Below are 26,301 nucleotides of genomic sequence, written 5' to 3'. Positions count from 1 at the left end.
ATATGAAGAATAATGCAACAGAACAAAATCTGGATGGCAAGAAAAATGTATTTTTCAGACTATTTTTGGGTGTTTAAGATTGCTGGAAAAAGCCTCTATTTATAGGCAAACAAACTACTTGAACAGGTAAGTTTTTTGAACTTGAACAAGTGCAAAACCCTTGAACAGATTCAAATTTGAAAACTGGACAGATTTGTTAACTGCTGCAGTTATACAACTGTTCTGAATCTGTCCGGCAGTATTTGTAATAAAACTGTCTGAATCTGTCCGGGTTCCAACAGATCTGAAAAACTATTTGGACAGTTTAATATGTTTGGAAAAATTGGACTGGAAGAGGTAACATTGGATAGGAAATAAAATTCAAGTTTAGCATAAAATTTGAATTAATTTTTCTGCAAGAAAATGAAAAATTCAAATAAATTTTTGTTCAAAAAATTAATGTTAGAACCCAACCAACAACCCGTACCCGAACTCGAAATCGACGTCAAGTTCTCATTCACTCATAAATGGTTTTGACGAACCATTTGCACCGTATGACTTGCCACGCGAAAAGGAACAGGTAAGTTTTTTTTGAACTTGAACAGGTGCAAAACCCTTGAACAGATTCAAATTAGAAAATTGGACAAATTTGCTAACTACTGCAATTATACAAATGTTCTGACTCTGTCTAGTAGTATCTGTAATAAAATTGTCTGAATCTGTCCGGGTTCCAACAGATCTGAAAAATTGTTTGGACAGTTTAATCTGTTTGGAAAAATTGGACTGGAAGAGGTAACATTGGACAGGAAATAAAATTCAAGTTTGGCACAAAATTTGAATTAATTTTTCCACAAGAAAACGAAAAATTCAAATAAATTTTTGTCCAAAAAATTAATGTTAGAACCTAACCAACAACTTGTACCCGAACTCGAAATCGACGTCAAGTTTTCATTCACTTAAATGGTTTTGATGAATTGTTTGCACCGTGTGACTTGCCACGCGACAAAAAACACAACACCTCTTTGGATCCACCCCAAAAGACGTTTGGGACCCACTCAAAATTGGTCCAAAATAAGCCTATAACAACGAAATTTTCCAACACTTCTCTCTCTCTCTCAAATGCATTTCTCATAGTATACTCTCCTCTCAACTTTTAAACCATACCGGCCGATATTTAGAACTATGGGTCCATGTTATAATAAGAAGCATATGTGTCTAGCCAGGGCCAGCCCTGAGGGCAAACAACACTACAACATTTTCTTAGTTGAGTGGCATTTGAAAGTACCACTGAACTACTCTTTTAGTGACATTTTTTAAATTTTGTGGCATTTTGAACAAGTGTCATTTTTATCCGTTCCATGGTAGATACTAGTGCCACGGTAGATACTTGCAAGTGCCACTATACTATCATGGCTAAAAAATTTTAATGACACTTTGATGTTATGATAAATATTATTTGTGACATTATCAAGCGCTATTAAAAAAAAGACTTAGTGACACTTCAGTGACACTTGTTAGTGCCATTACACCATTAGGGTTAAAGACTTTTAGTGACATTTTAATGTCATGGTAGATACTATTCGTGGCGTTATCAGTGCCATTAAAGAAGACTTACAATCTAAAAAATGCCACTATATAAATTTTTAATGGTGCCTGTTATGCTACAATTGATATTTTCAACAAGTTCATAAATGCCACTAAATTCAATTCATTTATGTCATTAAATGAATACATGTGCCGTTGGAGCTTATTCTAGTGACACTTTGTAAAGCTACTACCACTACCATAAAATGCCATTTATATGTTCTTTTCATTGACACTTTTAAAAGCCACAACTAGGCTTATGTAAATGTATGTAAAAATTGAATCGATTTTATAAACAATTGAATATTAATTGCCACATCCTATATTAATTTGACATCCATTTATCATGTAATATTTATTACCACCATAGGATCATTACATCAAAAACAAAACAAAATTCAAATCACAATTTTTTTTTATCTAAAAATATAAATTTATTTGTATTGCAATAAAAATCATAATCAAAATTATAAAATATTCTATCACACTAACTAAGTTAAAGCAAAAAAAATAAAAAATTAAAAATTAAAAGAAAATTATTACAACTATAAATTCTGAAACGCCATAGTGATATTTATATTTCGGGGAGACATGATCAAAACAAATTTAGTTCTCAAAATCTCAATCTCACTTGTATAAATATTTTCGACTGGCCTCTATAACTTGCGAAATCTGCATCCAAAAGATAAACATATAAAGGTAATTGAAATTATATTAAGTTTATATAAATTCGTTAATGAAATTAGTATTTAAGAAAGAAATATACCACAAATGGAGTAGGCCAAGCAACATGAGCTTCAATAGTTTGTCTAGTTGTTTTGACAAGTCTATATGATCGAATCAAGCACTACAAGAATTTTCACTTTTGTTTAGTCACCAAAAGCTAATTTTTAGTCGCTGAAGGCTTTCACCGACTAAATTCTTTGGTCGCAAAAATAGTCGTTGAAGAATTGTCGGTAAAGGTCATTAGCGACTAAACTTATTTTAGTCGCTAAATGTATTCAATTTCCGACTAATATTTTAATCTCCAAAAGGTTGGACATTAAATTAAATTTGTACATTTTCGGCGACCAAAATTTTAGTCACCTAAGGTCCCACATTTTTAGCTACTAAAATTTTAGTCGTCAAAAAGTACTTATTTTGGCTGCTAAAAATTTAGTTGCCTAAAATTCCACATTTTTGGTTAATAAGATTTTATTCGGCAAAGAATTTTTGTTTTGGCTACTAAAAATTTAGTCACCTAAAGTTTCACGTTTTTGACTACTAAGATTTTAGTTGGCAAAGTGTTTTGTTTTTAGTTATTAAAAATTTAGTCGCCTAAAATTTCACATTTTTTGCTACTAAAATTTTAGTCGGCAAAGAGTTATATTTTGACTACTAAAAATTTAGTCGCCTAAAGTCCCATATTTGTTGCTACTAAAATTTTAGTCAGCAAAAGTGTTTTTATTCTTAGCTTTTGTTTTGGACAATGAAATATTTTAGTTACCAAATGTTTTATTTTCTTTTTGCTACAAAACTTTTAGTCACCAAATATCATTTTTTTTTTGCTACAAAACTTTTAGTCGCCAAATGCCTACTGTTTTTTTTTTTTGGCTACAAAACTTTTAGCTCAAAGTATTTTTCCAATTTGTTTTTGGCTACTAATTGTTTAGTTGCCAAAAACATGATATTATGTTTTATCACCTTATTATAATTTCTCCAGAACCTATCTATATTCCATGCAACCTGTAATACGTATACAAACAAAATGATACATACACTATCAAGCATTCCACAATCTAGTCGGTGCTAATCTAGTTGGAATCGGTTATGAAGCTGTGATGCTTCTTGCACCAGCCATCTTTATTGTATGATGTCAATTGTAATGCTATTGACTATTATCAATAAAGTTTTTTTTTTTTCGTTTGGCAGCAAACGAAGTAAACTTGATATGAAAAATAATTTCTATTCAAAGAAAAACTTTAATGTATGTATTTTGTACCTTTTTGTCCAATCTCATGTAGCCCACCTCAAACTGTATATAAACCCCTCAATTGTTTTCCAAAAATTTGATTTTTTGTTTCATTGTTAAGGTCTATATCTACAAAAGAACTAAATTATGCAGTTTAGACTCCATAAAATCAACTTAGCTTCTAGACAATTTTGATTTTTTTTTAATTTTTTTTTTCTAATCTTGAAAATCATGAACACATTATATCAGTAATAGTATTCAAACTATTACACACACTGTTTATAGACACAACATTTTAGTATTATGTAAGGCATGATCATATTTATTTTCAATACAGTTAACTACATTTCTTAAGCAGATGTAGACAATTAACTATAAATATGTAGATTTCTTACAGTTAACTATAAATATATAAAGGCAATTATTAGAATTATGTAGACGTTATTTTCATAAATTTGTCGCTCTTTAAACTAAGTGTTCCGAGTTTTTCGACTAAGTGTAAGGCGTATTGGGCTCAAACTCCAAGCCTACTGGTTCTAATTACATTCGTTCAGTTGTCACAAATCCTATTGGTCATGGGGAAGTTTTCCGTGAGAGGTACACATTGGTTCAGAGGCTGTTTTCAATTTTCGCCCTCGAAATGCCCTTTTTCGATTACGTTTAGGGCATTTTCGGCTCTAACTCTCTACCTACGGATCCAGATAACATTCCGTGAGTTGTCACAAGTTCTATTGGTCATGAGGATGCTGTCCGTGAGAAGCACACAGAGGTTCAGGGGTTGTTTTTAATTTGCACCCCCCAAAACGCCATTTTTCGACTAAGTTTAGGGCATTTTTTGCTCTAACTCTCTACCTATGGGTCCGAATTACTTTCCGTTAGTTTTCACAAGTCATATCTGTCATGGAAAAGGTGTCCGTGAGAGGCATACGGAGGTTCGGGGGTTGTTTTGAATTTTCACCCCCGAAACATCATTTTTCGACTAAGTTTAGGGCGTTTTTGGCTCTAATTCCCAACCTACAGGTCCGAATTACTTACCGTCAGTTGTCACAAGTCCTATTGATTATGGGGAAGTTGTCCATGAGAGGCACATAGTGGTTCGGGGGCTATTTTCAATTTTCATCCCCGAAACGCCATTTTTCGACTAAGTTTAGGACGTTTTCAACTCTTAACTCCCAACCTACGGGTCCGGATAACATTCCGTTAGTTGTCACAAATCCTATTGGTCATGGGGATGATGTCCATGAGAGACACACGGAGGTTTGGAGCCTATTTTAAATTTTTACCCCCGAAATGCCCTTTTTCGGTTAAGTTTAAGGCGTTTTCGGGTCTAACTCGCAACCTATGCGCCTAATTACATTCCATTAGTTGTCAAAAGCCCTATTTGTCAAGGGGAAGCTGTCCATGAGAGCCACACGGTAGTTCGGGGGTTGTTTCGAATTTTTGCCCTCAAAATGCCCTTTTTTGACTAAGTTTAAGACGTTTTCGGTTCTAACTTGCAACCTCTGCATCCTAATTACATTCCGTCAGTTCTCACAAGTCTTATTTGTCAAGGAGAAGCTGTTTGTGATAGCCACACGGTGGTTGTGGAGCTGTTTTGAATTTTCAACCCCGAAATGCTATTTTTCGATTAAGTTTAAAGTGTTTTCAGGTTTAACTCGCAACCTACGTGTCCTAATTACATTCCGTCAGTTGTCACAAGTCTTATTTGTCAATGGGAAGCAGTCCGTGACAGCCACATGGTGGTTCAGGGACTGTTTTGAATTTTCAACCCCGGAATGCTCTTTTTCGACTAAGTTTAATGCATTTTCGGGGCTAACTCCTAGCCTACGCGTCCTAATTACATTCCGTTAGTTATCACAAGTTCTATTTGTCAAGGGGAAGCTGTCTGTGATAGCCACACGGTGGTTCGAGGGCTGTTTTAAATTTTCGCCATCGGAATGCCCTTTTTTTGACTAAGTTTAAGGCGTTTTTAGGGTCTAACTTGCAACCTACACGTCCTAATTACATTCTGTCAGTTGTCAAAAATCCTATTTGTCAAGGGAAAGCTGGCCGTCAGAGCCACACGGTGATTGTGGGACTGTTTTGAATTTTCGACCCCAAAACACCCTTTTTCGACTAAGTTTTAGGCATTTTCGGGTCTAACTCATAGCCTACGCGTCCTAATTACATTCCGTCAGTTGTCACAAAGCCTATTTGTCAAGGGGAAGCTGTCCGTGAGGGCCACATGGTGGTTCGAGGACTGTTTTGAATTTTCACCTCTGGAATGCCCTTTTTGGACTAAGTTTAAGACGTTTTCGGGTCTAACTCGCAACCTACGCATCCTAATTACATTTCGTCAATTGTCGCAAGTCCTATTTGTCAAGGAGAAGCTATCCGTGAGAGCCACACGGTGGTTGGGGGGCTGTTTTGAATATTTGACCCCAAAATGCTTTTTTTCGACTAAGTTTAAAGCATTTTCGGGTCTAATTCCAAACCTACGCATCCTAATTACATTATGTCAGTTGTCACAAGTCCTATTTGTCAAAAGCTATCCGTGAGAGCCACGCGGTGGAGTCAATTGTATTGATAAGAATATATAGTCATTGATGTAACCAACAAATTGATTATAGAAATAAATATCATGAGGATGAGACCATTCATTGGAATGCTGTATGCAGTGAAAATAGACAACAATCATTTTAACAGTTTGAGAAAACCACTCGGTCATCTCAAATAGTACAAAGACACACAACACCCTAATTCAATTTTATTATATTTGGTTAGTAAGATATAGTATAAGATAAAAAATAAAAAATAAAAAATAAAAAGTGATTATTTTTTAGAAAGATGATTATCCATCCTTTGGTAGTGGATCAGTAATATCATAGGGAGTTAGTATTACGTATCATTTACTTTTGGAGGATATAATACATCATCTGATTTCTTATTGGACAACCAAAAAAATGATATAAAAAATGTGAGACCCATATGTTTTTCTTTATCCCCTATATCCAGTGTAAAAAGTATCTTCCCCTCTATATATCCCAATATCAAACATGACCATAACATACATGGATGGATAATTTTTTTTCAAAAGTGGGTTCAGCTAACAAAAATTTTTTTTTTCAAAAACTTATCCATTCATGTATATTTTGTGTTTTATTACGTGTTTATAGAAAAAAATAAAAATAAAAATGATAATTGATTATGAACTAGCTTTGGAAGTCAGGATCCAAAGCAAAAGCAAGAGTTTTACCCGATAATCCCACCCCACCAAGCTTTTGATAGTGCAAGTTTTGTCTGTGGTTCAAGTAGCCACACCCATGGCCCAAGGGCTATAAGACACTATCGTGTAAGGGCTCGAACCCTTGTTGCTAGCAGCTTGCACCATGAACACCCCATCCTTCCTTGCAGACAACATGAACCTATCAAACACATTCAAGAAAGTGAGTGTGTCTTCTGGTAGCTTATCTGGTCCAAGAGTTCATGGGGACTCTTTCAAGCAGTAGTTCCTAATCAAAAGCTGTCATATTTTCTAGCCTAAAATTGACAAATGTAAAAGTTTTTTATTAAGGGCTGATGGGACCAACTCAAGCGGTTCTCAATAAAAATACTGCCACACCAGACATGTATAAAAATACTAATTATATAATTAGTTTTATACCCAAAAAAAAAGCCAGAAAAATGTAACCAGTATACACCAAAAGCCAAAAAAAGCAGAAAAATGTAACTAGTATACACCAAAAGACAATGAAGCAAATGAACGTATATATATATTAGATAAGCATACTTTATCCGCAGAAGAGATATCCGTCCTTCCTTGATCAATTCTCTCAACACATATTGTCAGATTCATCAATTCTCTCAACACATCTACCATAAACAGCAGGGGATCAAAAGATCTTATAAAAGAGAATGAACAAGATAATGAACAAATAGCTTCACATGCCAAGTGAAAAGCACTACCAAACAGGGACAAAATTGCCAATAAAAGGTATGTAGCAGAGAAATCAAAATGTAAGAAAACTTACATTATCCATTACCTAACTTCAATTTAAGAGCGCAATAATACATATTCTCAATGTCGTTGTCAAACCACAATGAAAACATTTCTGCTGCCATGATGTAGCTTATTAAGTCCCAGAGAAACCTTAAAATGAATTTTGAATGGTGTAAAACTTTTAAATACTGAAATATAATCCAACAGCGCAACAAAATACTAGTCTCCAGCAATGAAGAGTGAACTCCCCATTTAATTACTGCAAGACTTCAATTCTTTTAAAAGCTGCTTCTGACAGATACAATCCTACCTAAGATCACTACATCCTGTAGACCAAATACAGTACTCTGCAAGTTCAGCAACAATGGTCTTTAAAGTTTTGTCTGCTGGCTAGAGTAATTTATGAGCCTCCTAAAATTCAACAATAAATAGAACACTAAAAAAAACAACGCCCAAATAGTACACATTAATGTGTGGCATAGTGCACAAAGTGGCTGCCCTGAGACACTATATGAAGAAAAAAAAAAGAGTACACTTTAAGGATGAAGACGCACTAGAATAATGAAGAGACAAATCCACAAGTACTTAATAAAAAAAAGAAGAAAAATAGAAAGAGAAAAATCAAGCAGGTCCTTTAGAGCGAGGGAAAGGGAGAATCTCATTGACAAGCTATTGACAAACAAAATCAACTCTCCAGGAAAGAAAAGTATCAATTCATCACGCATTTCAAAATTAAAAGTAGATTTGGATGTAATGCATCAGACGGACATAAAAGAGAAATTGTCTCAAAAGCCTGGACTTAATCATATTGACAGAAAGCACAACCAAAACTGATGACTGCCAAAGCTGCATTACACAAAAAGTGTAACGCCTGAAGAATAAACATTACACTAGACCAAGCTCAAATCTTAAATGACAGTATTGATCACCAACTATAGACACTTGCTACTAGCAAGCATCCATCATACATGACAGTGTTGATCATTAACTCCATCTGGAATTCACAAGGTTATGCAGCTACAAAAGATTGGTTGATGCAATTTTTCCATCAGAAATTGTTCCACATTGATTAGCATAGCCACCCTATTTTCCTTCACTCTAGGGGTCTACACCCAATCTATCCCTCCTAGATCCCATCCAACGGGACTAAACTCTGTAATTTTTTCGTTTTGGACACAGAAAAGAAGAAAAGAGTAGATTAGAAAAAGTGAGAAACTCCTGTATATCTGATGCCTATGCTTAGTACTAATTAAAATTAGACATATCCATTGAATGGTACCGGCCAAAGGGCAGGTTTCAAATTATAGCTCACAGCACTATCTTGTTCAGGAACACACATTTTATTCTCAAGTTATATAGGTGAACTTTGCTACATGCATGAAGGGTAAGATTTCCAAACACCAATCAAATAAACAGACGGCATCTGCTGCCTCTACTAGATGCCTGAAACGCTGCTAGCTATGCAAGGCAATTTAAGTTTCACTGCAGAAGGCAAAATGTCAAAGAAAGTTGATGTGATGTATATAAATTCACAAAAAGGTAACTGTCAATTGGTATACCAAGAATAAAAAAAGTTTAATTATAGAGAAGAGAGTTCAAAATGTAGCAAAAGCAAGGTTAAAAATTGTAACAAAAGGCCAAGGTTTTCAGGGTTTAATTTTGGAAAAAGATAGACAATTCTGGGACTGATTTAGGGCTGTAAGCAGTAAAGAGCCTGATTTGAATTACATTTATGAGCTATGCCTAAATGGTTGAAGCAAGAATGTGGAACATAATCAAAAGGGAAGGAAAAGAATGAGGGACCAGATAAGGTTCAAGTAGGGTTATAAAGTATCAAAGGAACAGAAAATTGAGAAGAGCAAGAACAAGAAAAAAAAGGAAAAAAGAAAAAAAGAAAACTCATGGTATTGACACCTAGGTTCCCGTAGGGATCACACATAGGGCTAAATTTGCATCACATGATCCCAACAAAGGTTAAAGGCTCTACAAAAACATCCTCTAAACTCGGAACATGTGGGAAGAAAAGTAATCAGCATGGATCCTTTAAGATTCAGCAACGCCAGAAAGTGTTGAAAAATAATAAGCTAGCTCAGTCCAGGCCACATAACATAACAGTTGGGGATAGTTCCAGGGCCAAATCTGGGTTGGGCAATAGAAAGCTCGCTTGCACGGGGAATGGGAAATTGCCCATGCTGGAGTGAACGGTTGATCAGGGAAATGGTCCAGTTTTTAAAAGCCCCAAACAGTGGTTTTAAGAAGATAGTTGGGCCATATGCCTACCAGTCCAAGTTCTATTTTTAGTATAATGGAATCAATCCGAGCAACACAGCAACAAACAAACAGAGCAACATAGCAGCATCTCCAAACAAACAGGGCAACAGAGCAACAAACAAACAAAAGCAAAAAAAAATCTACTGCAGCACCAACAGGGCTGCACCAACACAATCAAATTACAAGCAAAATCAGACAGTGTGAGACAAAATCATGGATTGAAAAATGAACACCTTTCAAATTTGATTTGGCCCACATAGCCACCCTAACCTTAACAAGCTCCTCAATTTTGCAAAATTTGGTGGATGGTCATTAAAAACATACTCATTCCTTGCCTTCCAAGTGGACCAAATTTTTTTTAGTCGGCATTTTTAATAGCTAAAAGTGTAATTTCTTAGTAGTGTTAGTTTTGCTCCCACAGTGTAAAGAGAATTCACCCCTACAGTGGAAAGAGGTTTCACCCCTTTCAACTTTATTTAATTATCAGAAGAAGAAAAAAAATCCATGAAATAGGATTGAAGTAATAAGCAATCAGCAGTTCAGCGCCACAAATCACAGATATCTACACTTTGACAGGCCACATGACTCCACTTTGACATAGACATCTTAATTGGTATAATATTTGGGGAACCAAATGCAAATAGAGGTATCAAAACTTCAACTTAAAAAATGTTGACCCAATCTGTAATCTCCATTCTCCACAACTTTTAGATTGCATCCTTAGTCCCTCTATCACAATCTAAGGCTCACCCATTGGAAGAGGAAGGGGTGTGACAAGATGTAAAATTATAGCAATTAAAATACTAACAGCTCACAATACCAGACAATAACAAAGCACTTGGTTCCAACAAGAACCTAGATTCAGTTTTTGAAATATTCTAAAAGAGGATATGTATATACTAGCTTCATAAGCTACCTAAGACAATGAACTTCTCCAACAAAAAAAAAAAAACTACTTAGGTCAATGAAGGAAATGATGTAAGTGACGAGTACACATACTTGCTACTTCCAGAAGCATAAAGCCATATAAGAAACTCCAACAATTATAAGGACTTTTACCACATCAAGTTGCTGACTACATGACTCCATTCTCTCAAAATCCCAGACTAGATGTTTAGATGGATAGAACTAATTGGAATGTTGCTAGGAAAAAAAAAAAATGTTGATGCTTCCACAAATGGCACATATACAAACCTATAAAAAAGTTTATTTATTTATTTATTTATTATAATTTTGGTAAACTAAGAATGGGTACAATCCTCAACAAAATCAGATAATCCATCAATTTACCAATTTTTTGGTCAAAAAAGGTGGAAGGGACATAAATCAACACTTCAGAAGACTGTCACAACAAAATGGAAGTTTTGGCACCGTTCAAGAAACATGATCGGCAGTTTAGAAGCATAAGATCAGTCGCTCATTCCAAATCAACATTATTTATCTTTATATGTTAATTACCCCTCCTAGATTATGTTGTAAGCAGGAGCCTTGTGCATAAGGTACATCTATATAAGCATAAATATGTTTAGGAAAGCAACAAATAATCAGGGTATAACATTGTATACCTTAAGTTGTAACAATAAAATCCACGACCGGTCGTCTGGCTTTAGGCTGAAGAAAAGACACACTAGCTCTAGCCTCAAACTATAATTGACAGTTAAAACTGTTAGTGAGCTGAAGAAAAGATGCACTTGTTGTAGCCAAATATTACAATTCATAGTTAAAACTGTCGATAGTAAGCTAACTGAAAATTAAAATAGTGAGAACATAAGGTCCAGACATATACTCCCTCTGTCCCACAAATTTTTATTTATTTATTTATTTATTTTGATAAATCCCTCTGTTCCACATTTTAAGTCCTTTCAAATTTAGGATGTCCCAAAATGTAGTGCTCTTTGAAAAATCAAACCATAAAATTTTACAATTTCCAAACCTATCCCTGTAATGGCTATGAATATATTTAAGAGTGAGAAGGTTCAAATGAGTTTTACCCTCTTCTCTAATAGGAAGTGTCACAATTTTTGTATGATGCCATTCATACCTTAGATATACAAGAAATACCTGAGATTGAAAGGTAAATGTAAAAGAATCTAATTGCTACTATATACATACATAATATATCATAGCATCAAGTAAAGCAATTTCGTTAGTGACATTTTAAAACAAAGGTCCTTGTGTTTTAAATCACAATTACTTCTTCAGGTTACACACTCCTCAAAAATTGAATTTTGTTCCTAAATAATAATAATAATCCCAATAGAGAAGAGGGTAAGATGTACCTAGCCTCAACCCCATTCATGGAAATGTTGTTTCTGTAACAGGTAGGTATATGGATACATAGAGATTAAGATACAGAGAAAAAGGGTTCTTACTTCTAACCAGCGAGAGAGAAATGAGAGATGGTGATGATAACGATGTTACGGCCACAACGCTAGTGATCAAAGAGAGAGCCAACTCCTAAATCGCAAGGACCCCAAATTTTTCCTTGATAAACTCAAATGCCTCGTTGAACCCAAATTTTTCCCCCAACAAAAACAAAGCGAACTGCAAAATTAGCTAGACAATCTACCAATGCAACTCCAAATTTACTACAATTTGAAGAAATTAAACCAAAAACAAGCTAAACAGGAAATTAAACTAAATAAATCATATAAACCCTAGAGTAAGAGTGAGAAATGGGGAAATAAAGGAAGGGGGAGAGAGAGAGAGAGACAGAGAGAGAGAGACAGAGAGAGAACCTGTTTGTATTGTGGTGGTGGCGGTGTGATTTGCGGCGGTGGTGGTGGCGATGTACGACTTACGGTGAACAACGGCTGTGAGCGACTGCAGAGTGGTGAGGTGAGGTTTGGTAGTGACTGGTTCTGTGTGTGTGTGTGTGTGTGTGTGTGTGTGTGAGAGAGAGAGAGAGAGAGAGAGAGAAAAGAAGAACCTTGTTTTCGAAATTACTGAGAAGAAACTACGCGCCAATCTTTTAATGTTTTCCTCTAAAATTTTATATACCTTTGGCGACTAAACTTCTTGTTTGTCAGCAAAGGTTAATTTATAATGACTAATTTATTTAGTATCCAAACATTAACTAACAGCGACTAATATTTTAGTTGCCAAAAGTAACTATTTTGGCGACTAAACGTATTTTGGTCACTGAAAAGAAATATTCACCGACCAAATTTTTCATCACCAAAAATAAAAGTAAAATTTATACTTTTTATTTAGTGACCAAATTATTTTAGTAGGCAAAAACTACCTTACAGCGACTAAAGATTTTTCAGTCACCAAAAATTAATATTTGCCGACCAAAACTTTGGTCGCCAAAGTTTAATAGCAAACATAATGCTAGCTTTTTGGCGACTAAATTTATTTTAGTAGTCAAAAACTGGTATACCACGACTAACAAAAATTTTAGTATCCTAAAACATGGTCTAATGCCGACTAAAACAATTATTAGTTGCCCATTGTAGCATATTTAGCGACTAATTATTTTTTAGTTGCCAATAATTAAGATACAGCTACTAAAAAAAATTAGTAGCTAAAAACCATATGCAACAACGACTAATATAATTTTTAGTCACCTATGCTACAACTTTTGGCGACTAAAAAAAGTTTAGTTGCCAAAAGTGTAAATTGTTGTAGTGAAGCTCTTATTAGGTTTGACTGGCACTTGAACATGTACCTTCTATTAGTCAGGTCCTAGTTCTTCCCCTTTTATTTCTTTAGATGGGTCTGTACTTTTAAATACTCCAATTGCAACTATTTTTGTTGACCTAATGATACTTTTTAGAACAACTATATTTCTTACCTGTAAATCAAGATTTAACTACTTGAGTAATTATATATTTACGATTAATAAATAATATTTAAAAAATAAACTAGTACAAAGTGTCAGAGTAAAAATAATCACAACTGAAAGTGATATGCATTTCTCAATTAGATAAGCAAGCCACATGATTTACTCACTTAATTGGTTCACTACACTACAACAAATTATATAAAAGTAGCAACCGTAAGTCTTTAGACCATATCAAACAATAGCTTAAAAAATCAATAAAAACCAAAGGCGCCAATCAACAACAATCAAAACCATACCCATTATCAATATCAAGATCCTCTAAACTCAACAATATAAACAAATATAATTATAAAAATTGACAATCAATTAATTACTTTCAGGTAAGATTTGTTCTCTATAAATTTTGTCATAAAAACAATGATTTCCAACACTACCCAACGAAACACCACCAATTAACATACTGCTCATAAAATCCAAACTAAACTAAAACAATTATTAATATAAATAAAAAGGAATTTGGGATAGAGCAAAAATTCCAACAGTAGTACTAAAAACCACGGGAAACAAATGTGAATGAAGGATTTACAGTTATTTAACATTTAAAATGTGTAAACCAATAAAAATACGAATAAGCATGGAAATGAATAGAAGATGTGTCTTACCTAAAATAAAAAATAGTCCTTCCAAACACCAAAAGCATCACCTATTTACATAGCACAGTTTTAAAGAGATTAAAAAAATACACCCAAACATCGTATAATGCGCCCAAAAATAAATAAAATTTATAGAGAAGAAATATATAAGAAGCAGCTTAAGAAATTAAGGGAGAACATTTCTTACCTGAACACAAGTATTCCTTCCAACACCATGAATCAAATAATCACCCTTTCACTCACAAAATCATAAGAAAATTATAAACATAAGAAACATGAATCATAAAAAATTATAAGAAAATTAGAAACATGAATCACATTTATTAATAAGATGATGAGCCATGAATCACATTGGAATGGAAACCACCCACAAAATCACAATGGAAAAATTAACCACTACTTGATAATAAAATTTATGAACTAAAGTTAATTAGAGAAACCCCCATTAACTAGTTGATAGTTAAAGTTAGAAACAGAAGCAGCCTCATTTTTGCTTGATTTCCGTTATTTCTTGCCTTTTAATGTATTAGAAGCCCCAGAAACCTATTTAAGAGAAACCAATAGAACTCATTTCATAGAAAGAGACCCATTTCACAACTATGTCACAGAAATCATTAGGAATGCTTTTTGTGAAGAAGCAAGATCATGCCTAACATTGATTAAGTGAAGAATTTTAGGCATGAGAGCACTCAGATTACAAGTATTCACAAAGCATGAGGACCAAAGTCCAAAAAACAGAGTTCTCATGTCTAATACAATTTGCCAGAGTGCTAATGACCAATATCCGAAATCAAAGACGGAAATCATTTGATAAACCCATTTCAGATTCAGAAAATAGAAACAGAAACTATCTAGGAAACCCATTTCAAAGAAATCACACCATTTCTTAACTGAAATCAAATCATTTCGCAACCATTTCACTTATAGAAACCCATTTCAGAAAATAGAGAGGGAAATGGAAGTTTCGTTACCTGTATGGGAATGGTGTGATGGTAGTGATCCAATGGTCCGACGAGACAGAAATGGGGTAAGCTTGTAGAGATGTTTCATGTGAAAGATGGTCTCTTTGACGCAATGATAGTGTTATGTTAGCCTTTGGGTGTCATGAATCGGTGGTCCAGGCGATTCTCGTCGATGATATGTCGGAGCCATGGAGGACGGAGAAAGAGGTAGACCAAAAAAAAGAAAAAAAATTGGGTAAAGAACAAGATCAAGATGGTTCTCTCTTTATCCTCTTTTCTTGTTTTTTCTTCTCCCTAGATTGTTGCCGTCTGTCATCATTGTTTCCAAGGTGTGCATGTGCGTGCGAAAAGGCAAGCGAGAAAGTACTTTTCAGAGAGAGAGAGAAAGAAAGGGAGGCAATTAGAGAGATCAGTAGAGAGACGGTGGTTTCAGAGATGGCAAAATTGAATTAAGGCTAATGAATCAGAAAGAGAGACAAAAAGAATTGAAACGGAAGAGTTAAATTGTGATTTTAAAAAAAAATATGACACTAAGAGACATAAAAAAATAAATATAATCATATTTTAATTAAAAATATGTGGTTAAAATATATATATATATATATAATTACACTTAATGAAAAAGTGACAAAAAATAAATAGGATAAATTACAAATACACTCCTTGAAATTTGATAAAATACGAATTGTTCTCTGTAATTTTGAAAATTACGTTTCATCTCCTGAAGCATCTTTTGATAAATGTCATTAAAATAATTTCTTCTGTTATTCTTTTATAAAATGTCATAAAATTGATGCTATTAAATTACATTTTTATTGTAGTGATGTGACACTTTTTTATTGAAATGCCACTAGAACCTTGTATGTTTGTGGCTCTGTAACATTTTTCTAAAACGTGTAACCAAATATTCTTTTTGTGATATTTTAAAAAAACATGCCATTAGTATTTTGTCACTAAAGTGTGTTTTTATTGTAGTATTGTGAGACTTGTTTATTGAAATGTCACTAAAGTCTTTTGTATTTGTCGTTTTGTGACATTTGTCAAAAACGTACCACTAAATATTATTTTTGTGACATTTTCTAAAAATATGTCACTAATGTAGTGCCACTAAAATATGTTTTTGTTGTAATGCAAGAGAGACCTGCGCCTTGGCCCCAAATTTAGGCTGAAAATAAGGGCCCCAAAAATAATTTTGTGTTTTAAATATAAAAAAAAATGCCCAAATACTATTGGCCCGATTGAATTAATCATGATTCAACTGTAAACTGGATATTACTAAACTATAAAGCAACAAGGCCAGATTTTTATTTTTTTGAGTATTTCTAATGATTACTTCCTATCTTAATATATAAAAGTAAATTTTTATTTATAATTTTAATGATTATATGTGTACGTAAATTTTTTTGTGTCTACAAACAAATAAAAAAATTGTTATAACTTATCATTTTATATATGAATTTTTTTTTCAATGTAAGAGGGGTCCCATTTCTAAAATTCGCCTCGCCCCTCTAAATCTTAGGGGCCGACCCTGTGTCTAGCCAAGTGCATCTCCTCCTACAGCCATTCCGGCGAGAACTACGGTGGTGGTGGCGGCGGCGCTTGCACCATAGACTGCAAGAAGAAGTGTGTTGCTTGCTGTTAGGTTTAGGAGGAGCCAATAGGCTTAATATATATGTGTGCGTATGTAATATAAGGCTGTGATGCTTTATTGGTGTTTTTTTAGTGCATTTATATAATTAACAGCATCTCCAATGTTTATTCAAATTTTATAAATTAAATTTGAGTAAAATTTTAAGTAAAAGTTTGATTTCATATTGCACTCTAATCATTTTATCAAATGTGACCGGTCGTCTAGCTGGTCGTCCAGCTATTCATCCGGCCTAGAGCAAATTTTCAACAAACCTTTCCCAAGCCGATCATCTACCCAGTTAATCGGCTAGTCGTCTACCAACAATCATATGTGAAATTTGATAAAAAGTTAAATGCTATTTTAATTTGATAAAAAAATCTAATCTCGCCTTTATTTAATATGAGTTTAATGTCATGATTAGAGCAGAAAAAAGCACCGTGTTTTATCAAATTCAAATTTGATGAAGATGCTCCATTTAAGGTGAAATGATATATTTTTGGTAGATATGCCAGATGGAGGTGATGGTGATCCCTGTGTTTATAAATAGTTAATGAGTAGAAACTTTCTTGAGATGTGGCGACATGTTTTTTGAGAGAAAAAAGAAAGAAGAATGTACAACAGATTGTGCAAACTTAGGTCAAGTTTGGCTAAACTAAAAAAGTGCACTTATTTCATCTTTTTATCTTTTTTGGGTCACATCAATCAACATCTCCTCTCTACTTTTTCTACACATAATACAAGAAAAGTCAAAAAGTACACTTATTTAATCTTTCCAAACTTGGCCTTAATCTTTGATGGGTAAATTATAGTGGGGTTTCTATTTAATATAGATTATTTTTTTATATTTAAAAAATTACATTTACATTCTATCATATTGAAATGGCATATTTGTCCCTTAGTCTTTATACGTGATAAAATAATGTAGATATTTGTTCATATCATTTCAAGTGAAATAACAATCATCTTTTTTGGTTTAACTTATACAAAAAATTGAGTTTTTTTATTTTTTTATTTTTTTATTTTTCGTATATTTTTATTTTATTGAATTTTTTTTAATATTCCAAGCAATTTTTTTTTAAAATTTTTTTAGATACACCTAATCTAGATATACTTAAGAAGCATATTAATTTATTATTTTTTTAAAAATTCACCAAATAAAAGAAATTTAAAAAATACAAAAATTCAATACATTGTGTTATTTTGTTGTATTCAATGGAATTTTTTTAAAGTTTTTTGTACAAATTTTATACTTTTTAAATATATCCAGATTAAAATGATCTAATCTAGATATAAGGGTGGAAATAGTAATGAAATATTATATTCATATATAGAAATTTATACAAAAAATATCATAAAAATATTGTGATAGTAGTATTTTTATAAATATAAATCATGTTTATGTGTGTTGTTTTAAAGTAAAAGGTCACCATTAAATTATATTATTGTATTTGAAAATTCTATATACAATTTATGTTTGTATATTGTACAGGGGAGAAATATCTGTCGTCTTCCATACACCTTGCTACCAAGCTCGTCTTGCTCCGAAAGAACTCCGACTCATTGTAAACAGAACAAAGGTGAGCTACCCGACAGGTGGTTTGCCAGAAGACCCCTTGTGACAACCCCGATCCGTAATTAGCTAATAATCCTTAATTAAGAATGCTTAATAAGTAGTTAAGATGAAATTATGAGTTAGTTATGCATCATGTGTTATTTATGTTTTTATCTGTCTATTGTAGGATTATCTATCTAGAATTCTGTTTCGACACAAAAATTGAAGGCCTTATCAGCATCCAAACACGAAATTGACCAGGTCAATGCATAGTTTAGAATTTTTAAAATATTATAGTAAGTTTAATTAGAAATTGATTCGGAACCAAATAATTAGAATAAATTAATTAAGTTTGAGCTAGATTACTTAATTACACCTAAGCTTAATCAAATTAAGCCTATATAAGGCTAAGGTGACTTCTAGAAACCATGTACACACTTCCTACTCATCTTCTTGAGACAACAAAAACGTGAGAGGGGAAGAGATTGAGATCAAAGAGGAGAAAAAGAAGGGAATTGGAGGAATCATAGAAGTGAAGAGAATTGAGTATTCTAGGTAAGAGTTCAACATTTTATGACATTAAGCTAATTTACATGTGAATTCAGGAGAACTTAGAGATTATACACTTGAAATGAACTAAGAATGTAGCATTTTGAATCAAACCATGCATACATGCATAATTCATGAAGTTTGAGTTTGAAATTCCATCTCATACGTACATGCATGGGCCTGTACTTGCATAATTTTGAGAATTTAACTTGATTTCACTCCTATTACTTCATTTACTCAAGTTTTGAAAGCAAGGATTTCAAGTCATTGCATGCATGCTTAATATACATAAAGTTCAACTTGGTTTTGAAGAATTGACATACTTTTGGACCTTGATTTTGCGAAATAACCTTCAATTCATGATTTTATACGAGTTTCTAAGTGTTTTTTTAAGTTTTGGTCCAAAAGAATGAATTTTTGTAACACTTTGTACTTCTTGAACTCCTAGGATTGCTTTTGACGCTCTTATTATTGTACTTGGAATCTCTTTGGTTCTTTTTGGAAGATTGATTGAGGTGATGTCATTATGGTAAAGTAAGATTAGACAAAAAATATTGATTTGGATAGTTGTCTCATAAGTAGCCTTCACTCTTTTACCATTTTCTCTTTCCACACTTTGAATTTTGGTGTGAGGTCAAAACCATTGGAAAGCATGTTTCCGAAGCTTTGATTTGGACACAAGAATGACCTAAAATGGAGTCCAAACGAGAAAGTTATACATGTTTGAATTTTGAGTATATGTGCTGAAAGCAAGTTCGCTCAAGCAAACTTTCCTTCGTTGAGTGTGCTGCGCAAATTTCAGAGATTCTGGGAGCTTCTTTTCTCCCCTCAAGCCAAGCTTTCTTCGCTCGAGCGATCTGGTCGATATCATGCATTATAAAATAAGTTTTTGGCCCCAAAACTTTATTCTTTCTTTCTTTCTTCTCTCCCTCTTCTCCATACCCAAAACCTTAGCCTTCAAAACCTTGATTTCATCTATTTTTCACCAACAATCCACTATGGATCTTGCATTAAAGATAAAGAAGGAGTGAAAATATTTCTCTTGACCGATTGGATTGCGAGTTTGTCGGAGTTCTTTCTTGGGTCTTCATTGTTTGCTCACTTTCTTGAGGTAGAGTTCTTGTAACTCTAATAATCTATGATTTCATTAGATTTTGTTATAATGGGGAGGAATATGGGTTGATTTGAGTTTGAAATCATTGATTAAAAGATGTTTATATGGTAAATGGGGATTTTACTTGCCATTTTGACATATTTAAAATGTTTTTGAAATATAGAAGAGAAATATTTGATGATTGGTGGATTTGATGATGAAATAGAGAAAACCCCCAATTTTCTTGAGAACCTTGGATTTGGGATTTTAAATTAAAATGAGAGATTTAATTAAAATTGTAATATGTGTGGGATTTTATATGTGTGATTTATGTCGTATTCATCGAATTGATTTTGTGTGCGGTTGATTTGGACTTTAGTTAAATTACATTATTAAGAACTCTTGCATTGTATTGCATCCACAAGATGTTGGATTAAATGTTGAGTTATGTAAATGGGGTGTGTGTAAATTAAGAATGTGGGAATGTTGTTGGTATATGGTTAAGGTGCCCAAATGCTCTTCTTTGCTTAGTGACGGTAAATGTGAGGGATATGGTTGAACGTACGTGCTGGGTGTCCAATTTTCCCTCTGTGCTCAGTGGCCGATAAATATGGAGGTATTTATAAATGTAATGGGTGTTCAATTGCCCCTCCGTGCTCGGTGGCCGGTAAATGTAGAGGTATTTATAAATGTAATGGGTGTCCAATTGCCTCTTTGTCCTTGTTGGTTGGTAAATGAGGAGGAGCATTTTGGGATATGTTTTAGGATTTTACAAAAGATGTTCTTGAGAAGAATTGAGGTCCAGGTATTAAGCCAATTGTGGATTTAAAGTTGGCATTGCGTGTTGAAAGTCATCAAGGTCATAAGATTTGTATATTATAATGTGTTGTATGGATATGACTAACATAAGTGTTTTTACATATATTTGTATATTTATTTATTTATAATGTGTTAAGTTTACTTCCTACTAGGTGTCATTGCTCACTCCCATTTTATGGGCTGGATATTCCCAAATTCTGAGTGATCAAGGTGTGACTCGTTCGTTGAGAAGTATATGAAGTTCTTGATGGAGCACATAAGCTCTTTTGACGTTCTTTGTTTCAGCTACGAGCTTATTTTCCGAGTTAGGGTTTTCACTTTCTTTCTTTTTTGTGATCAAGGACCTTACCCTTGAATTGTGTAAGCCTTTAGGGCAAATTGTTATTGTCTTTATGGAGTTTCTTGCATTGGAATTTGTTATAATGTATGAGAGGACTGCTTTGTAAGAAATGGATGGGTTTATGATTGGTTATTTGTTATCCTTGTATTCCGAACTTATTAAGCTTATGGAATTGAATGATAATTATGGGTTGATAATTTAATAATTTGGTGTAAATTTTTTGGGGCATTACAATTTGGTATCAGAGCTCATTGAGTTTGAATACCTTGGGCTCGTGGGAAGTGACGTTTATCACAATGGGTTGCTAGGCTAGAATGGGATGTCTACATGCTTGGTATAACTTGTGTATACTTATGTGATTATGTGGGTATGGGATTAAACTCTTAAGACGAAGTTTGTGCCTATAAATTCTTAGGAGTCTTGTTAGGAGGGCACCTGATCAATGCCATTCTAACTCAAATTCTTTGAACTTGGCGGGGCAAATTGACATCTTAAAAGGATAATTCGTATATGATTTATGTGAATACATGTTTATGTGGTTTGTCATTGTGAGAATTGTTGTGCGTATAGACATGTGTAGATATTTTGGGTAGAGTATGGAGTTCCATTCAGGTTGATTTGTGAGCTAAGTCTTATCTTATTCTTATATAGGATGTCTAGGCGTAGTGATAGAAGCCGTGGTAGACCTTGTCGTGGTAGTCGAGGTGTTTTCTCTCGAGGAGAAAGGGTAGGCCAAGCTAGTATGGCTGAACAAGAGGTGTAGGGTGTTATGGGTTTGTTCACTCAGGAGTTGGCAAGTGCACTTCGGGAATCTATGAATATTTTGAGGGAAGAAGAAGCGGCACGAGCCGCCATAGGAGAGACTAGATCCTCTTCTTTGGCCAAGGAGTTTTTTAAATCTAACCCTATGGAGTTTTATGGCGGTTCTAATCCATTTCTAGCGGATGAGTGGCTTGAACAAACAGTGAAGACGTTTGAGGTGTTTCACATAGTGGATAATGAACTTCGGGTTACGTTAGGGGGTTTTCAATTGAAAAGGGACGCTGGTTAATGGTGAAAATATGCCAAAGACCGTATAGTGCACACATAGGAGGCCTTTACTCATGCTTTCCAGGAGAAGTACCTTCTACCCACAACTAGAGAGCGTTTGAGAAAACAATTTGAAGAGCTTGAATAGCTCAACACAACCATAACGGAGTTTGAGGCAGCCTTAATTAGCTTGTCTAGGTTTGCACCAGAGTTAGTAGCGATTAAGAAACGCCGTTGTTTGGAATTTGAGAAGAGACTTAGGTGGGAAATTAAGATGAAAGTGGTTGGTAGTATGATTTGAAATTATGATAGACTCGTGGAAGCAGCCGCACATGTGGAAATCACCTTGGAAGGGGAAAAGAAACAGAAATGTAAGAGACAAGGGGGAAAATAGTCACAGGGTGACTTAGGAATATCTAAGAAGTCGAGAGGTAGTACTAGAACGACTTTGTAATTACAGCGGACCAAGCCTCAGAGTTTGGCAATAGGGACAAATTTAGGAGGTATCAGTCGGAATAAGATGACTTGTTTTTAATATGGCCAGCAAGGTCACAAGGCTTCAGCTTGCCCTTAAAAAGAAAGAAGCCGACTACAGTAGTGGTCGGCTCATCTTCAGAACTAGTCTCGGGGTAGTGGTCATGCGTTCACCTGTTATCAGTGCGGACAATCAAGGCATGTGAAGAGACTTTGCCCTCAGTTGGTAGAAGTCCCTAATGTTTCGGGATCCCAGCAGTTGCACGATCTTCTGTCGGATTCAAACTAAGAACAACTCCACCAGTCAGTCCAGTTACAAGATATGAGACTACTTATTTGTTTTAAGTGCAATCAGCCGGGCCATGTTAAGCGCCATTGCCCCGAGAGATGGCAGTACCAGTTTGGTGATCCTAGTAAGGACGATAATGTTGGGAGGGAGTAGTGTGATCTATTTTTGTTTTGGTATGGTAATACTACGGTGTGGTAGGTAAGGAAGTGTAATCACAAATATTGCATATGTATATATATGTATGTGTGTTCTCAGAACCCAACTGTGTGGTAATGTTATTAAACCTTGGAATGTATTTATGTTGGGAAGTGCTATAAGAACTTGTAATCTTAGTGTTTTGTCGTGTAACTATTTCTATTCCCTTAATGAAGTATGTATTGGCTTATGAGCCTTAAATTGAATTAAAGTGTTTGTGAAAAGTGGGAGTTGTGTGGTTCGAAAGGTATATAAATGGGTTGAGGCAAAGCTCTAGGATGGTATGGGGTTAGTTTATTTATTAACGATGTGAATGTTTGCTATTGAGTAAGTTCGTGTTATAGAAAGTATTAAATTCAGGTTGATCTTATGGGACATCAAAAATCTTAGTGTGGTGTGGAGTCGTGTTACAGTTTTAGAGTCAGTATCATGGCTTAGATTGCAAGAAATGTAATGTGTTGTGCGAGTATAGGTAGATGATCTTTCCTTACGTGGTGTGTTAATTATTGTTGTAGCAATTGGGAGAGGTTGACAAGGAATCATCTCAGAACCTATTTGAATTCAAAAAAAATGAGGTGTGCGAATGGGAATTGATTGATTGGTGAGTGTGTGTGTGTGTGTGTGTGTGTGTGTGTGTGTGTGACTCAAGGGAGTGACAAGTTGTGTAAATTGCTTGGTAATAGTTTCTAGTAATTTATGGGTTTGATTTGAATTTGTTTGTGGAATTTACATATGACTAAGATTAACCTATTTATTTGTTGCTGGAATTGGGGTTATGTTGATTTCTTTCTTTTAATCATTATTCTGGCATTATTTATGTGTTTGATCTAGTTGCTTAGGATTTGACATTTTGATAATTAGAGGTTAACTCTTTTCAAGTCAGATAAATTTATAGTATAATAGTTGCTTATTATATTATTATTCTGCTTCTTTTTTATTTATTTATTGAAGTTTAATAGTGCTGCCTTGATTTCATTCCGATCCACAAGGACTACGAAGGTCTATTCAACCCAAACAAACAACTTTCATTACGTACGGGTTCCCATTTAGCAAGATTAGACAAAGTGGTTGCAAGTACCTCCAACAAGCCACAAGAACCTATCGATTCCACAAGACTAAAAGTCTAGCAAAAGGTGTCACCAACATACCCTACAATATTTCGTGTCTCAAACAGATCAAACTCAAGGGGATAACTCTCAGTTATCTAACAACCTAAAATCTTAAACAGGTAAACTCTCCCATCACATTCACACCTCCAAGAAACAACTATCGGTCACTCGGCAACCAAGGGCAGAGGCACCCACACCAGGTATCATGTTCACCAGCCAGACGAAATTGGACGTCGGTCATAATGTCGTATTCTCGACGAAAAGCTTGGATGTTAGCCTTGCTGACAACTCTCCATCTGTAAACACCCATGGTTCAAGAGAGTGACTATTAGTAGGGGCAGGTTCGAACTAGGGTTTTGCAAACCTTAGAATTCAAGATTTTAAGTTTTCCTTAGTGTGATGAAGTGATCCAGTTTAAAACATAGATTTTGGGCAATAACTCAAAGAAACAAGAAAAAAATCAAAGGAAAAATGAAAAAAAGATGAAGATTAGTAAGTTGGGGAAACAACCAAAACTGAAAAACTAGATTGGAAGACTTAGAGGTTAAGATGGAGAAAATGAAGACTAGATTTGAGTTCATCGGATGATTTCTAGTCAGTTAATTAGAACAGAAATGTACAAGGACCGCTGGAGAAGAAGAATGGAGCAATTGCAAGTCAGAGATTTTGAAATCACAAGAAATGGAGTTTTGAGGAGAGTGAATGTGAAAAGTGAAGGTGAAGTCAAATAAAGGGTTGAAAAAAAAAGAAAGAGAGGTATGAAACGGCGGAGTCGTTTGAAATTTTTGAAAATCGTGCGGATGTGACATCAGTGGATGTGAAGAGACATGTAGAGGACCTATGAAATCATGACACGTCACGTAGATAGGTGAATCATTAGAGTTTGTCCCAAGTTATGGTTTCGAGAAAGATGTTGTTTTTGCTGAGATCCAAACACATCAACCAAAAGCAAGTATAGAGGAACCATGGTGAACAACATGCGTGACTTTAGTGAGATAGCTCGCATCCCCTCAACAATGTCCGAGGTAATGGAAGCTAAGGGGCAATTATGGGAACGTAATTTTGATTAAGTCAACATCACGGGTGCCTCTATTTACACACCCCATTTCATCTCAAGACGCACCTTTAGTAATTTGATAAATAAAAAATTTGCTCAATACACACCATAATATTCTATCTTTACCCTCACTCGCACACCCCATCCATAATTTTTCATCTTTACCCATACTCACTCACACAAATTTTGTAATCCACACAACCCACCCCCACTAACCCTAACCCTAACCGCTGCCGCCCGCTCGCTACTTGTGCTTCTTGAACTGGTAACGGCACGGTGCTCTATGCTTTTATAATGATCATTACTCATAATTTGTAGTACATCGCCAATATTGACTATGAGTGCTCCCTTAACAAGAGTGACATGGATCCAGCTTTCTCTTCCTCACACATAAAGACCACCGGTGTCGTCTTGAAGGAGGATGGTGATTGTTGAGACATCAGAGTGAGGTCCAACTCCAACTGTGAGATTAGGGTTTGGAGATATGGTTATGGTTAGGGTTAAGGTTAGGGTTATGGTTATGGTTAAAGAAGATGAGGATATTTTGGGAATATTTAAAAATTGATAGTGTGTATTGAGTGAAAAATTAAAATTAAAAAAATCAAAATTGGGTGTGGTGTGTAATGAGTAATTGGTGTGTATTATGTAAGATGTGTATCATAGCCTTTTATCCTTTGTGGTCATTTTACATTAGGTTAATATTGTAATAAAAAATAAACTAATAAATGGTGTGCTTTGAGATGAAAGGTGGTGTGTAAATAGAAGCACTCCAAAATCACCAAGTGAGACGGACCAAGGTATGGGTTTGGCCCAAACCATGTCCAAGGTATGGGCTTAGACCAAACCATGTCCGAGGTGTGGGTTTGACTCACGTAACATTCGAGATATGAGCTAGCCCATGTTATGTCTGAGATATGGGCCTAGCCCAAACCATGGTTGAGTTAAGGGCTTAGCCCATAGTGTGTTTGAGATCTTCAAAAGGTTCATTCCGCATCCGAG

General features: G+C 34.6%; 1 long non-coding RNA gene across 6 annotated transcripts; it reads right to left on the bottom strand.

The window, feature by feature from the left end:
• Positions 1-1,972: 1,972 nt before the first annotated feature.
• Positions 1,973-15,674, bottom strand: LOC114306435 (uncharacterized). Of its 6 annotated transcripts, none has more exons than XR_014339650.1 (8): positions 15,176-15,674; positions 14,392-14,436; positions 14,214-14,254; positions 12,137-12,587; positions 11,330-11,408; positions 7,284-7,366; positions 6,750-6,918; positions 1,973-2,235 (listed from the first exon to the last, which is right to left on the bottom strand). It is a non-coding gene; the product is annotated as an uncharacterized LOC114306435 (long non-coding RNA). The 6 variants fall into 6 exon arrangements; XR_014339651.1 differs by adding an exon at positions 2,330-2,390 and having other exon boundaries at positions 14,392-15,673; XR_014339654.1 differs by having other exon boundaries at positions 14,392-14,407; positions 15,176-15,673.
• Between the last annotated feature and the right edge of the window lie 10,627 nt (positions 15,675-26,301).

This window comes from Camellia sinensis, chromosome 9 (assembly GCF_055761805.1).
Source record: "Camellia sinensis isolate YWXY chromosome 9, ASM5576180v1, whole genome shotgun sequence".
Taxonomy (NCBI): Eukaryota; Viridiplantae; Streptophyta; class Magnoliopsida; order Ericales; family Theaceae; genus Camellia; species Camellia sinensis.
The sequence above is the reverse complement of the archived record's forward strand: the minus strand, read 5'-3'. Positions and strand labels throughout refer to the sequence as shown.